At 47.9% G+C, this 12,427-nt stretch overlaps 1 protein-coding gene across 1 annotated transcript in view; it reads right to left on the bottom strand.

The window, feature by feature from the left end:
- The window catches only part of LOC309353170 (mitogen-activated protein kinase kinase kinase 3-like), a 114,474-nt gene that overhangs the window by 59,325 nt on the left and 42,722 nt on the right, over nucleotides 1-12,427 (bottom strand). The window lies entirely within an intron of this gene.

The following is a 12,427-nucleotide window of genomic DNA, read 5'->3' as shown; positions in this document are numbered from 1 at the left end:
ATGAATCTTTTATTATTAGCAGAGCAGAAAGGAAGTCTACAACAAGAATCAAGTATGCGCAGAGAGATAAGTGAGTTTAAATGAGAACACTTCACACAATTTATATAGTTGCGAATTTGTTTGTATTTTCAGACAGTAACTCTTGAGTACATTTTTTTTTAAAAAAAATCAGTCATAAGTGCCAGTGTGGCAGACTGCGAAATCTATACATGTAGAGAAGGCTAAAAAACAATAAAAAATGGGTACAAATACGTGCATTGATACTGCAGATTTTAAAGGTTAATATCCAATTGAAGCCAGAACTTTTTTTCTGTTAGGGTTAATGGATACACAACTGGAAAAGGACTGTGGAAGATTATTCCAGTATATGATTACAGCGGCGAATTTTACACACAAAAAGATGGAAAGATACAGCCTTCCTCTACTATGGAGGAATGGTTGATACAATTATTGGACTATTCTGAGATGGCAAAATTAACGGGTTTAATTAGAGAAAAAATATTATTGACATTTATTAAAGACTAGAAACTTCTTATGGGCTTTTTGTGCGTAAGAGAAAATGAACTCGTAACATTTGGATTTGAAGACTGAGGTCTTAGAACAAAGGAAGGAAGTCAATTTGTGTATATGTACATAATGATATGGGTTTTTTTCTGTAGATGTGTGCTTTTTCGTTTTTGTTTAGTTTAGTTTTGTTTCCTTTTTCCCCCTTTTCTTTTCTGGTTTTTTTGGTGTGTTTTGGGGGTTTTTTGTTTGTATAGTATTATTTTGGATTCAATGTTTGTAATTTTTGTTATGATTCTGCATTGAAAATTTAAAAATTCAAAAAAAAGAGTGAAAAAACATTGGCTTATAGAAAACAGAACAGCTGGATGCTAATGAGCGAATACTATATTTAGCTGATATATATTTTCCATTTTCTTTCCTTTCTTTTTTTCTCTCCCTATTCCCCCTTCACTCCTCTTTTTTTTTTCTTTTTGCCCCTGTTCCTTTTTAGATTATAATTTTTAGTCTGGCATATTATAAAAAAGATACTTTGAATTGGGTTTGAACTTTTGTATGTATATCTTTTTATAAGTATCAATAAAAACAGTTGTTGCTGGTTTTTAAAAAAGGAAATCTATACCTGTAGGTTTCTCAGAAAATTCTGACGGGGTGCTTGGTGGAAAAAATAGGAAAATGCGAGTATTACCCTGGTTGAGCCGGGAATCCCCTTCCATAAGTTACCAGAATGGGGCAGTGTGGTCCTGTAATTGTCAGTGGCAAGGAGCTGTCATTATGTTTCCCTGGGGTTCCCCACCCAAGAGAAAGAAGATCACCAGTCTGAAGCGGCAGAAGATGCTGCAAATCTAAATGTTTCCTTTATGCATGGAAACACTGAACCAGTTCACAGGTTGCAAGTAACCAGGTCTGGATGCCAGCTGTCGAAGGCTTTTGGGAGTGGCCAAGAGTCCCCACGAAATTAAAAGACACCTGCTTCTTGGGAGAAGGGCAATGACAGGCCTAGACAGCATCTTGAGAAGTAGAGACATCACCTTGCCAACAAAGGTACGTATAGTTCAAGCTATGGTTTTCCCAGTACTGATGTATGGAAGTGAGAGCTGGACCATAAAGAAGGCTGATCGCCGAAGAATGGATGCTTTTGAATTATGGTGCTGGAGGAGACGCTTGAGAGTTCCATGGACTGCAAGAAGATCAAACCTCTCCATACTGAAGGAAATCAGCCCTGAGTGCTCATTGGAAGGACAGATTGTGAAGCTGAGGCTCCAGTACTTTGGCCACCTCATGAGAAGAGAAGACTCCCTGGAGAAGACCCTGATGTTGGGAAAGATGGAGGGCACAAGGAGAAGGGGACCACAGAGGACGAGATGGTTGGACAGTGTTCTCGAAGCTACCAGCATGAGTTTGACCAAATTGCGGGAGGCAGTGGAGGACAGAGGTGCCTGGCATTCTCTGGTCCAGGGGGTCACGAAGAGTCGGACACGACTAAACGACTAAACAACAACAACAACAACAAGAGTCCCCATGTGTTAGAAGGGTGACTGGTCATTCTGGCATTGCTGTGCCACCTTAATGCCCTTTTTGCAGGGCTCCCAGGTGACATTTTAGCCACGGATGGGCAGCAGGGCCACTTCTCAACAGGAGCTAAACTTCGCTCCTGTCCACGGCGGTCGTGCACCATTTTAAATTGCCTCAAATGCGATGCCCCGGTAAGTCTTCAAAAATCTCTGGACTGGTGTTGTTATGTACTGAAGTTCTCACCCTGGGCCAGCAGGGGGATGCTGTAGATAGTTAAGGTCCACATATGCAAATAAGGGATCGAAAGTGACGTTCAGTGATTGGATAGTTACAGAAAGTTGTTACAGTTATGTTGTACTGGAGCTCTCTATAAGCAGGCTGGCTGGACCCTTCAGTTCAGTTCTGTTCTGGCCTTTGAATAAACAAGAGCTGTTTGAAGAATCACTGTGTCATCTGAGATGTTCACCCACAACTTAACAGGTGTGTTGCATTCTGGGCAGATTAAGATGGCAGGCAGGCACTGCGGATGAATCCTCTGCTAAAATGCAGCAAGGAGGACAATGGAAGGTGTGACTAATAATAATAATAATAATAATAATAATAAGTGTTAAGTTGTGGGTCTTCTAAAAGTCTGGTAGTTTTTAATGTTTGATGCATTACGGTATTTTAATATTCTGTTGGAAGCCGCCCAGAGTGGCTGGGGAAGCCCAGCCAGATGGCCGGGGTATAAATAAGAAATTATTATTATTATTATTATTATTATTATTATTATTATTATTATTATTATTACACAATCCCTGGTTCTGCCGTAACACTTTGCCACAGCTTGTGGTTGGTTGGTTGATTGACTGATTTAATTCGTATACTGCCCACCATCCGTAGATCTCAAGGAGGTTCACAACATAGAGGTGCAAAATGAGAACACAAAATACGTAAGACAAAAACAAACCAATCACACACACACCTCTCCCACAAACACATTGGAAAGGCCACAGAATGGTCAATCAGCCCAAGGCCCAGTTACAGAGAAACATTTTCACCCGATGCCTAATGAAGGCACCAGGCGAGCCTCCCTGGGGAGAGCATTCCACAAATGGGGAGCCACCACAAAAAGGCCCTCCAACCACCCTCCAAACCTCTTGTGGAGGGGGCACATGAAAAAAGGCCTCAGGTGATGATTGCAGACGACTGCTTCTCTCCAGCGTGAGCCAGGAGGCATGTGTTGGAGCAAAGTGGCAGCAATTCGCTTGCGCATAATAAGCTCTTGGTTTATGGCTTCTCCAAATGCGCAAAACAGGTCTCTGTTTCCCTCTCCCTCACACGCGCAATATCCATATCCATAGAGATAAAAACCTAGAAAGCACAAGAGCTTGTGAGGATATCAAGAGTAGCCTTATACCAGGACACAGAATCATAGAACCGTCAAGTAGGATGAGACCTCCAACGGCCATTTAGTCTCACCCCTTTCAATGCAGGAATTTCATCTAAAGCATCCATGACAGATGGCCAACAGGGCAGATCACTGAGCTACCTTGCCTCTTCTCATAGGCAGTGGGAGATCTTTCCTCACCCTTCTACACGATCTTGGTTTTAACCAGATATGCCAGTTGCTGAATCCCGGGGCTTTATGTGTGCAGCTATGGGCTATGTGTTCTACTAAGCTACCACCGTTTCATCCAAAACCATTCAAATCTTGCTCCAGGCATAGATATGCCTTTGTAAAGGCAAGATTCAACACCTTCCCATCGAACGTGCTGAGAAATAGATTCTCCAATGGACAGATATCGCTCTTCTGTGATTGTAATTGTGGGGCACCGGAATCGTTGCATCACATAATTTTTGACTGTGCTTTTCACTTACCGGCCAGGAGCAAGTTTCTTGCTCAATATCTTAAGGGAATTGCCGATGATACGATTGAAGCCAAACTGAGATATCTACTAATTGATGATGACCCCCTAAAATCACTCATGGTTGCCAGATTCCTGATCAGCGTCCTATCCCTAAAGAAGAGAAACGGTCTCCTGTGTGATTCGGATAACCCCTTTAAACCATGACCTATGTTTTAGGTGATATCACCATTGTTTTAAACCATGATCTATGTTTTAGGCGATATCACCATTGATATCCTTGATTAATTTATGAGCAGAGGGCGATGTATAGGTTACAAATTTATTGTAATGTATGATGGTGGTCTTTGTTTTTGTTTTGCTTCGGTTACTGTTTGTCTTTTGTAAGTTTTGGCAATTTTAAATTTGGAAGTTTAAGTATAATATGTTGGTATGGGAAACTGTCGTGTAACGGGCCAATGGCCATAATAAAGATCAATCCAATCCAATCCTTGCTCCAGGCCTTGTCCTGCTGGCTGTACTGTTGCCTGTCAGTCAGGTGGCTTAAAGACAACATCTGCCTTCAGTGCCTGGAAAATGTACAGCCCTGTGTTTTTCTCCCTCAGCAGCAGTCCAGAAGGATGAACTAACAAGGGAAGACCACACTGATTCGCGGAAGAGTCGCTTCCCCCTCTGCTTGATTTCCAAAAACATTTGTACTTCAGGAAACCCCTTTCTCCTGAGTTCTGTAAACAAAAATAGATGGCAGGATGCTCCTTCAGACAGTCCCATGTGTGTGGCTTAAACAATAGGAAAACTTGTTTGTTAAAGCATCAGTGGAGCGATGCTCAACCTCCAAAATAATGATAATCAGAATTCATTGGAGAAGACAGATCAGAAGAGTTGGCATCATGGCTTGCAAAGCTGCTGCTCACTCAGTCCTGTTTACAAAGGATCTTGGGCAGAAATGGATTAATCCCGGCTCTTGGGGTCCACCTCCCACCCCCAAAAGCAAAAGGCTTCCCTGAAGGGGCAGGTGTGCTATTTGAGCAACCAGTTCAATCAAGGCCCAAACAGTAAGGGGTGGGAGGGGGAGAAATTTGACTCTGCATTTAAAAGCAAACCTATCAAATCTGAACTTTCTGAGATGATCTGTGGACTGAAATCCATACTTCAAAATCTGCCGTTCTCTGAATTTTGTGGTGCGGTTTTCCAGCCAAGTAATGTGTAGAAAAAGTGTGCCCGAAAATGCAGGTGTTAGTGAAAATAACACACACAAAATGCACTATACGCTTAGCAAAAATGTATGCATTCGGCAAAATTGCATACAAACATTTGCGCGTCAGGAGAAATGTGCTCTAAAATGCTGGGAAATTTTCCTGAGGATGAAAATAAATAAACAACCCACAAATTGTTGCAGAAATGTGAAGAACTGAATTGAAGACTTGACAAATTAGAAACTGAGAGAACTGAAATCAACAGAACCACCCATCTATACTTGTAAAAGTGGAATCAGGATCAGGTTTGAAAGGAACAAACCTTCCAATAATCGCCTCTGAGAACAAGCAGGTCCTGCTGCGCTGTTCTCTGAGTCTCTGCCCCAACAGCTCTTTACTCAGGAAGCCTTACGTAGTAAGTGCTTTATAAGGGACCTCACTGACCAGCAAAAAGGTAGCATATGACCGGGAACCCTGAAACATGTCAGGTGAGCAAAAAGAACCGCCATCTTGAAGGCATGCAGAATGACACAAGAGCAGGGAATGGGGAACAATTGTCCCACATCAGAAAAAGGGCACTCCGCTATTAGGTAAAGGTAAAGGGACCCCTGACCATTTGGTCCAGTCGTGGCCGACTCTGGAGTTGCGGCGCTCATCTCGCTTTATTGGCCGAGGGAGCCGGTGTACAGCTTCCGGGTCATGTGGCCAGCATGACTAAGCCGCTTCTGGCGAACCAGAGCAGCGCACAGAAACACCGTTTACCTTCCCGCCGGAGCGGTACCTATTTATCTACTTGCACTTTGACATGCTTTCGAACTGCTAGGTTGGCAGGAGCAGGGACCGAGCAACGGGAGCTCACCCCGTCACGGGGATTTGAACCGCCGACCTTCTGATTTGCAAGTTCTATTCTCTGTGGTTTAACCCACAGCGGCACCTGTGTCCCTACTATTAGAAGTGCCAAATGATGGAACCATCTTCCTGGACAGTGCTGGTCCTAGGTTAGATTTGATTTAGTTTTCTTCTGTCGCTGCAGTCCATTCATTTGGATGACTGGCTGTGAATCGTCCTTCGCAATCTCCATTAGGAGGCTGTGAACTCTCCTTCCTTGGAGGTTTTTCAGCAGAAGTTGGGCGGCCATCTGTCATGGATGCTTTAGTTGAGATTCCTGCATTGCAGAGGGTTGGATTAAAGGACCCTCGGGGTCTCTTCCACCTCTAAGATTCTAGAATCTGTGGTCAGGGCCCAAGGCAAGTGGAACATGTTGCAACCTTTGCAAGCCACACCGATCTGCTGATATCCAGAGCTTCCACAAACAATCATTGTGTGCTGGGCTGGGGGGAACCCGAGTGTCAGGGTTTCAGGGAGAGAAGGGCAGATGGGGGAGGAGACAGAGAGCGAGGGGGAAGAATCCCAGAGAGACGAGGAGGAGGATGACAATGACCAAAGGTCGTCCGTGAGTCTGTCCAGTGAGTCAGAGGACTCCCAAAAGGGAGCCCCCCTGGTCAGACCAAGGGGACCCCAAGGGGGAAGCAATCAGGAGCAGGGGAGCGAGAGGAGAGCCCCCAGTGAGAGTGGGAGATCGGAGCCGGTTTCTCCGCCGGAACGGAGTGAAGGGGGTGGAGTTACCAGTGTGTCAGAGGGAGCAGAGCAAGAAGGAGACAGAGGAGATCGGAGCAGGGCGCTCTGCCGGAAGGGGCAGAGAGTAGCACCGGGAGCAGTGTAGCGGTCGAGAGAAAGGTCAGGAGCAACGTACGCGCGCCAAGTTCAAATGTGGAGGCGCGCGGAAGTGAAGAGAGCCCTGGGGAGGAGCCCGGCCCCAAAGCGCGAAGGAGGGGGGAAGAGGCGTCAGAGGATTCAGCCTCGGGCGAGTCCCGGCGGGAGGGAACCCAGGGGGGCAGAAAGACCCTGCGGAAGAGGAAGGAGAGGAAGAGGTGGTCCAGCACAAGCCTCTTAAACTGGTGTAGAGGCGGTACCGACTCAGAGGGGACTTCGGCGGTCTAACGTTCAGACGTAGAGCCACGGAGATGGAACGTAAAAGGAGCAATGATCTTCAATAAAGACTTTTGTAAATAAAGTGGATTGGACTTGGGTCTCTTGTGAGCTGGGACCAACGGGTGGCTCTGACACCGAGCAACATGGTCCAGGTCCAGTCCCAAATCCAAGGATTCCATGAGGAGTCAGTCCAACAGGACCAAGGCAGGAAACCAGGCTAGGTCAGGCACAGGGTCTCAGGCAGGTTCCAGCAAGCAGCAATGTTGCTCCCGCAACCTGGGGCGGGGTCCGACAGCCTTTTATCTTTGTCGGGGTAGCGGCCGGTCCTGATCCCCCGGCGACTCACCTCCCTGTCTCACTCCTCCTGCGAGTACTCAGGTCTCTCCTTCTCTCAGACCTCAGTCTCTGCAGCTTGGGAGACGTCGGTGGGTTACTAGACCCAGGGGCTGTCGCAACCTCCCCTGACCCAACCAGTAGTGGAGCAGCTGTAAGTGATGGCCCAGCTGAAGGCAACGAGGTCATCCGCGCATCTGGAGTCAGGGCAGGCTCAGGCCCCTGACTCGGCCCAGCTGGTGTTTGTTGCAGGGGAACCTGTGCAGACTGGGACTCTTCAGGATCAGGCCCCAGACTTGGTCCAGATGCTGCCTGTGGCAAAGGATGCAGTGCGACTGAGACTCCTCTGGTTCCGAGTCTGAGCCCAAGTCCCAGGCCATCACACGTTGGTGCTCCCACAGCTTTTCAATCTCGCCTTTGCGTGTTCCACCCATGAAGTCGTAACTGACGTCATCAGATGTAGCAAATTGGGTTGGCGGGGCAGGACGGAAGCAGCCTCGCAGGCCAAATGGGGAGGACCAGTGGGGCTAATCAGGCCCACAGGTTGGAGGTTCCTCTCCACTCCTCTCTCTCATCTTTCTTGCAATTTCCTGACCACTCAGAGAGAATAGTGGAACAGTGGCAAAAAGGAGGAGGAGAGCAGGGCAGTGAGCTCTGAGGGGTTGTGGGGTGCCTCCTGCTGGGGTGTGGGTCTTGGTAATAATAATAATAATAATATTTTTTATTTATGCGCCACCTTTCCCAGTTCAAAACCGGGCTCAGGGAGGCTAACAACAAATTTAAAACAATTATAAAAGCGGCATAAAATACAGTACAGTGGTACCTCAGGTTACATACGCTTCAGGTTACATACGCTTCAGGTTACAGGCTCCACTAACCCAGAAATATTACCTCGGGTTAAGAACTTTGCTTCAGGATGAGAACAGAAATTGTGCTCCAGCGGCGCGGCAGCAGCGGGAGGCCCCATTAGCTAAAGTGGTGCTTCAGGTTAAGAACAGTTTCAGGTTAAGAATGGACCTCCGGAATGAATTAAGTACCTAACCCGAGGTACCACTGTATAAAAACATGAATAACAATAAAATTCAAAAATCAATTTAGGGGAAATAAGCATTAGATATCTACACCTGGCACCTGCACCATTGCTGGGGCAGCAGCTGGCACAAGACCCCTCGCTAAGTTCTGGGCAAGGGAAGGTGAGGGAGGTGTGTGCCAGGTGCTGAAATTGACAGCCGTGGCAAGGAATTCAGGACAGCAACACGGACAAAAGCCAGAAGGCAACGTAACTCAAGTCACAGCGCCAGCACTGAGACAGGACTGTCTGCCTTCTGCTCACCGGGTACATCGGTATGCAGTGCATTTGAAAACACTGGCACATTCCTTGTTCTCATGGCTGAAGAGTTAAGGCGGAAAATGTGTGGGGAACGGCTGGCAACGTCCCCAGAAGCCTGCTTGCCAGTGGCAAGTGCTCTCTCTGTGTCTTCTCTGAGGACGGCAACACAAGCATCTCTCCACAGAGAAGTGTATCAGTGATGTGAGCCCTCTCTCCGCTCGCAGTGCGAAACAGCATGGCCCAGCTGCATGTTTGGCGCCTCTCTAAGAACCAGCACTTAAAACATGCTCCCTGGCAGTTTAGCATGCAAGGACATGGGAACACGTGGTCCTATAAAGGTGTTCACTGGGATAACGTTAGTGTAAGCTGGGGTCCCCAAACTAAGGTCCGCGGGCCGGATAAGGCCTGAGGGACTCGTTTATCTGGCCTGCAGTGACCCCCGCCGCCCACTGTCCACTCTTACCGGCACTGCGCAGCGCGGCTGCCCACTTCCGTTTGGACGAGCACTGGAAATAGCTTGTGAGCATGTGCAAGCGTTATTTGCGCATGCACAAGCGTTATTTCCGGTGCACATCGGGGTTGGAGGATGTGCACAAGCTATTTCTGGTGCTCCTCCGACCCAGAAGTGCGCTGGAAATAGCATGGGCACAGACGTATGGGCACACGCTCCCTCGCCCTCCGGCCCGCCGCGTGATCTGCACTGGAGACACTGGCCCGAGGCACGGTACGTTTGCTGACCCCTGGTGTAAGCTGGATGGGGGACACTCAAGGGGGTGAATGAACAGGAGAGAGGGTGCTTCATCTCTTCTCTAAAGGTAAAGGGACCCCTGACCATTAGGTCCAGTTGTGACCGACTCTGGGGTTGCGGCGCTCATCTCACTTTACTGGCCGAGGGAGCCGGCGTACAGCTTCCGGGTCATGTGGCCAGCATAACTAAGCCGCTTCTGGCGAACCAGAGCAGCGCCCAGAAATGCCGTTTACCTTCCCGCCAGAGCGGTACCTATTTATCTACTTGCACTTTGACATGCTTTCGAACTGCTAGGTTGGCAGGAGCAGGGTTTGAGCAACGGGAGCCCACCCTGTAACAGGGATTCGAACCGCCGGCCTTCTGATCGGCAAGTCCTAGGCTCTGTGGTTTAACCCACAGCGCCACCCATGTCCCCATCTCTTCTCTACTCCCCAGTTATTTCCTCACACGCACCTCCAATGCCCGTCAGCTTGCATTTTCAGAGACAAATGGCAGGGGGAGAGAATTGAAGAAAACCTAGTCCCTGGGTGCCTTTGCAGGGGAGAATATGAGGGCAGGGGGAAGTCTTAGGCCCCCACTCCTGCCTGCCACTCCCTGATGACTCTGCATTAACATTTCAAGGGAAACCCCCTCAAAATGCACCATCTGCCCTAAACCACCTTTGGGTGGGATTTTTGAGATGAGTGCAAAATAACAAGCACGCCCCCTGCCCCACCCATAGGACTCATCCATCCATCTTAACTCCCCGCACCCTCCCGCACCCCCAGCTAAGTGGCGCCTTCCCCTCGCCGACTTTCACATCACCTCAACTTCCCTTTTCAGGCAGTTCTTGAGAACCCGTTTGGCTTTCTCTCCCATTGCTTAGCTTTCAAATGCTATCTTTTGCCTCTCGGCCTGCAAGAGGAAATGAGAGCATTTGCAAAAAAGCCGAGTTTAAGAAAACACGCACTGTCTTGACCGTGGAACGGACTCCCTCGGGAGGTGGTGGAGTTTTTAAAGCAGAGGTTGAGTGGCCGTCTGTCGTGGGTGCTTTCGTTGAGATTCCTGAATCACAGCTGGTTGGACTAGATGACCCTCGGGGTCCCATCTGATAGGGAAGGGGGGGCATGTCTTCTTCACCTTCTTCTTCGCTACAATATATCCATTTATTTCCAATTGTCAATGTCAAAAGGGACTAAAATCTATAAAATTCATAGAAAATCAACGTGCCAATTTGCTCAATTTCTCTAGGACTCCATGACACCTCCCCTGTCCTCCATAATCCCTCAAGCAAGGTGTCAAGACCCTAATCCCGTCAAATCACTCTGCCAAGCCTTTCCTCCGGGCAATGCCAGTACATGGACCATTGTCTTCTCATCACAGGTACTCAGGATGTGCTTATCTGCGCATATCTCCAGCTCTGCATATTCCCCCCTCCCTCCTCCATATGCTAATCCTGTGTAACCCAACCTCTTCTTAATGTATTCATGATGTAACTGGGATGTGTTTTGCACTGTATTCTGGGACATGGAGGGAAGTTTCAAAAGTTCATGTCACCCCTTTCTCGCTGTTCAATCTCGCCTTGAACCTGTTGCGCAATAAACTTGGATCTTCTGCAGCTTGCTCCTGTCTCCGGCTGAGCTCATTTTCCTCCGCAGGGACCCGCGGACTTAGTCCGACGAGCTGGGTGGCAGAGCAGCCTCGCACCCAGATTTTACTGTAACACATCCAACTACAGTTCTATGATTCTACATAGTCCTGTTACCGCAAACATGAACCATCAAATCTTTTTGTTCAAATAAAACACACACACACCCTAAATGCTTTTTCCACCTCACAACCACATTGCTAGCGTAGTATTTAATGTGAGAGAGGGGGAACAGTAAACGACAGGCACAATAACTGCTATTAGCCCTGCTTCCAAGTCTGCTCTACTGGCTGACTCAGGATTGTTTACTTACAGCGCAACCCTGCGTATGTCTCCTGAGATATGCAGTCATACCTCATGTTACGCATGCTTCATGTTACGTTCTTTCAGGTTACGTCCTGCGGTGAACCAGAAGTATCGGAAAGGGTTACTTCTGGGTTTCGCCACTCGCGCATACACAGAAGCGCTAAATCATGCTTCGCGCATGCACACAACTGCCAAATCGCAACCCATGCATGCGCAGACGCGCCGCTGCTGGTTGCGCTCTTTTCATGTTGCGAATGGGCCTCCAGAACTGATCCCATTTGCAACCTGAGGTAAATATTATTATGTAATATGTAAATATTATTGAGTTTAAACTTGCTCTCCAGTGCAGGGCTGGAAAACCTTTGGCCCTCCAGATGTCGCTAAACTACAACTCCCATCATCTAGCAGCATTAACGAGGCAGATAGCCAACAGGTAAAGCTGGCCCCCGGAACCTGCACTGTGAGGAGATGGGGTTTTAAAGAATATAGCCTTCCTCCACGACCCTCATTTCATTCACATAACATTTCTAAACTGAACTGTGCCAATTTCAGCTTGAAATCACGATCTGAGGTTGCCTTCTTATCAATTGGACGTGGGGCTTTCCCGCCCGGCCCGAGATTCCAAACCGCAAGCCCTCGAACCTTTGCCACAAATCTGCCGCTGATTCAGCCACCTGGCAGAATACCAGCACCTGCCTCCCCCCAACCTAGTTGTGACGGCTCTGGTAGGCTGAGATCCTGTCTATATTTCCCAGGCTCCGCTCCTCTCCTTGTGTGTACGTGTGTCTGTGTGTGTGAGGAATCGCTAAGGGGAGAATCTGCATTCCTAGTTCGTCTTCGCCGTTTGAGAGCCGGATGAGAAAACAGCCGCGAGAAAACAGGGTCAGCATCAGACCACCCAAACAGCTTAGCTGTCAAATGAGGGGGGGATATGGGAGAGACGAAGGAACAACTTAGCAACATTTGGAAGGTCTAGACAGGCCTGTTATTGTTGGCTATCCTAGCAGGCTATTAGTTGGGAGAAAATTT

This window comes from Podarcis melisellensis (assembly GCF_964234715.1).
Source record: "Podarcis melisellensis genome assembly, chromosome: 12".
In the NCBI taxonomy this organism is placed as follows: Eukaryota; Metazoa; Chordata; class Lepidosauria; order Squamata; family Lacertidae; genus Podarcis; species Podarcis melisellensis.
The sequence above is the reverse complement of the archived record's forward strand: the minus strand, read 5'-3'. Positions and strand labels throughout refer to the sequence as shown.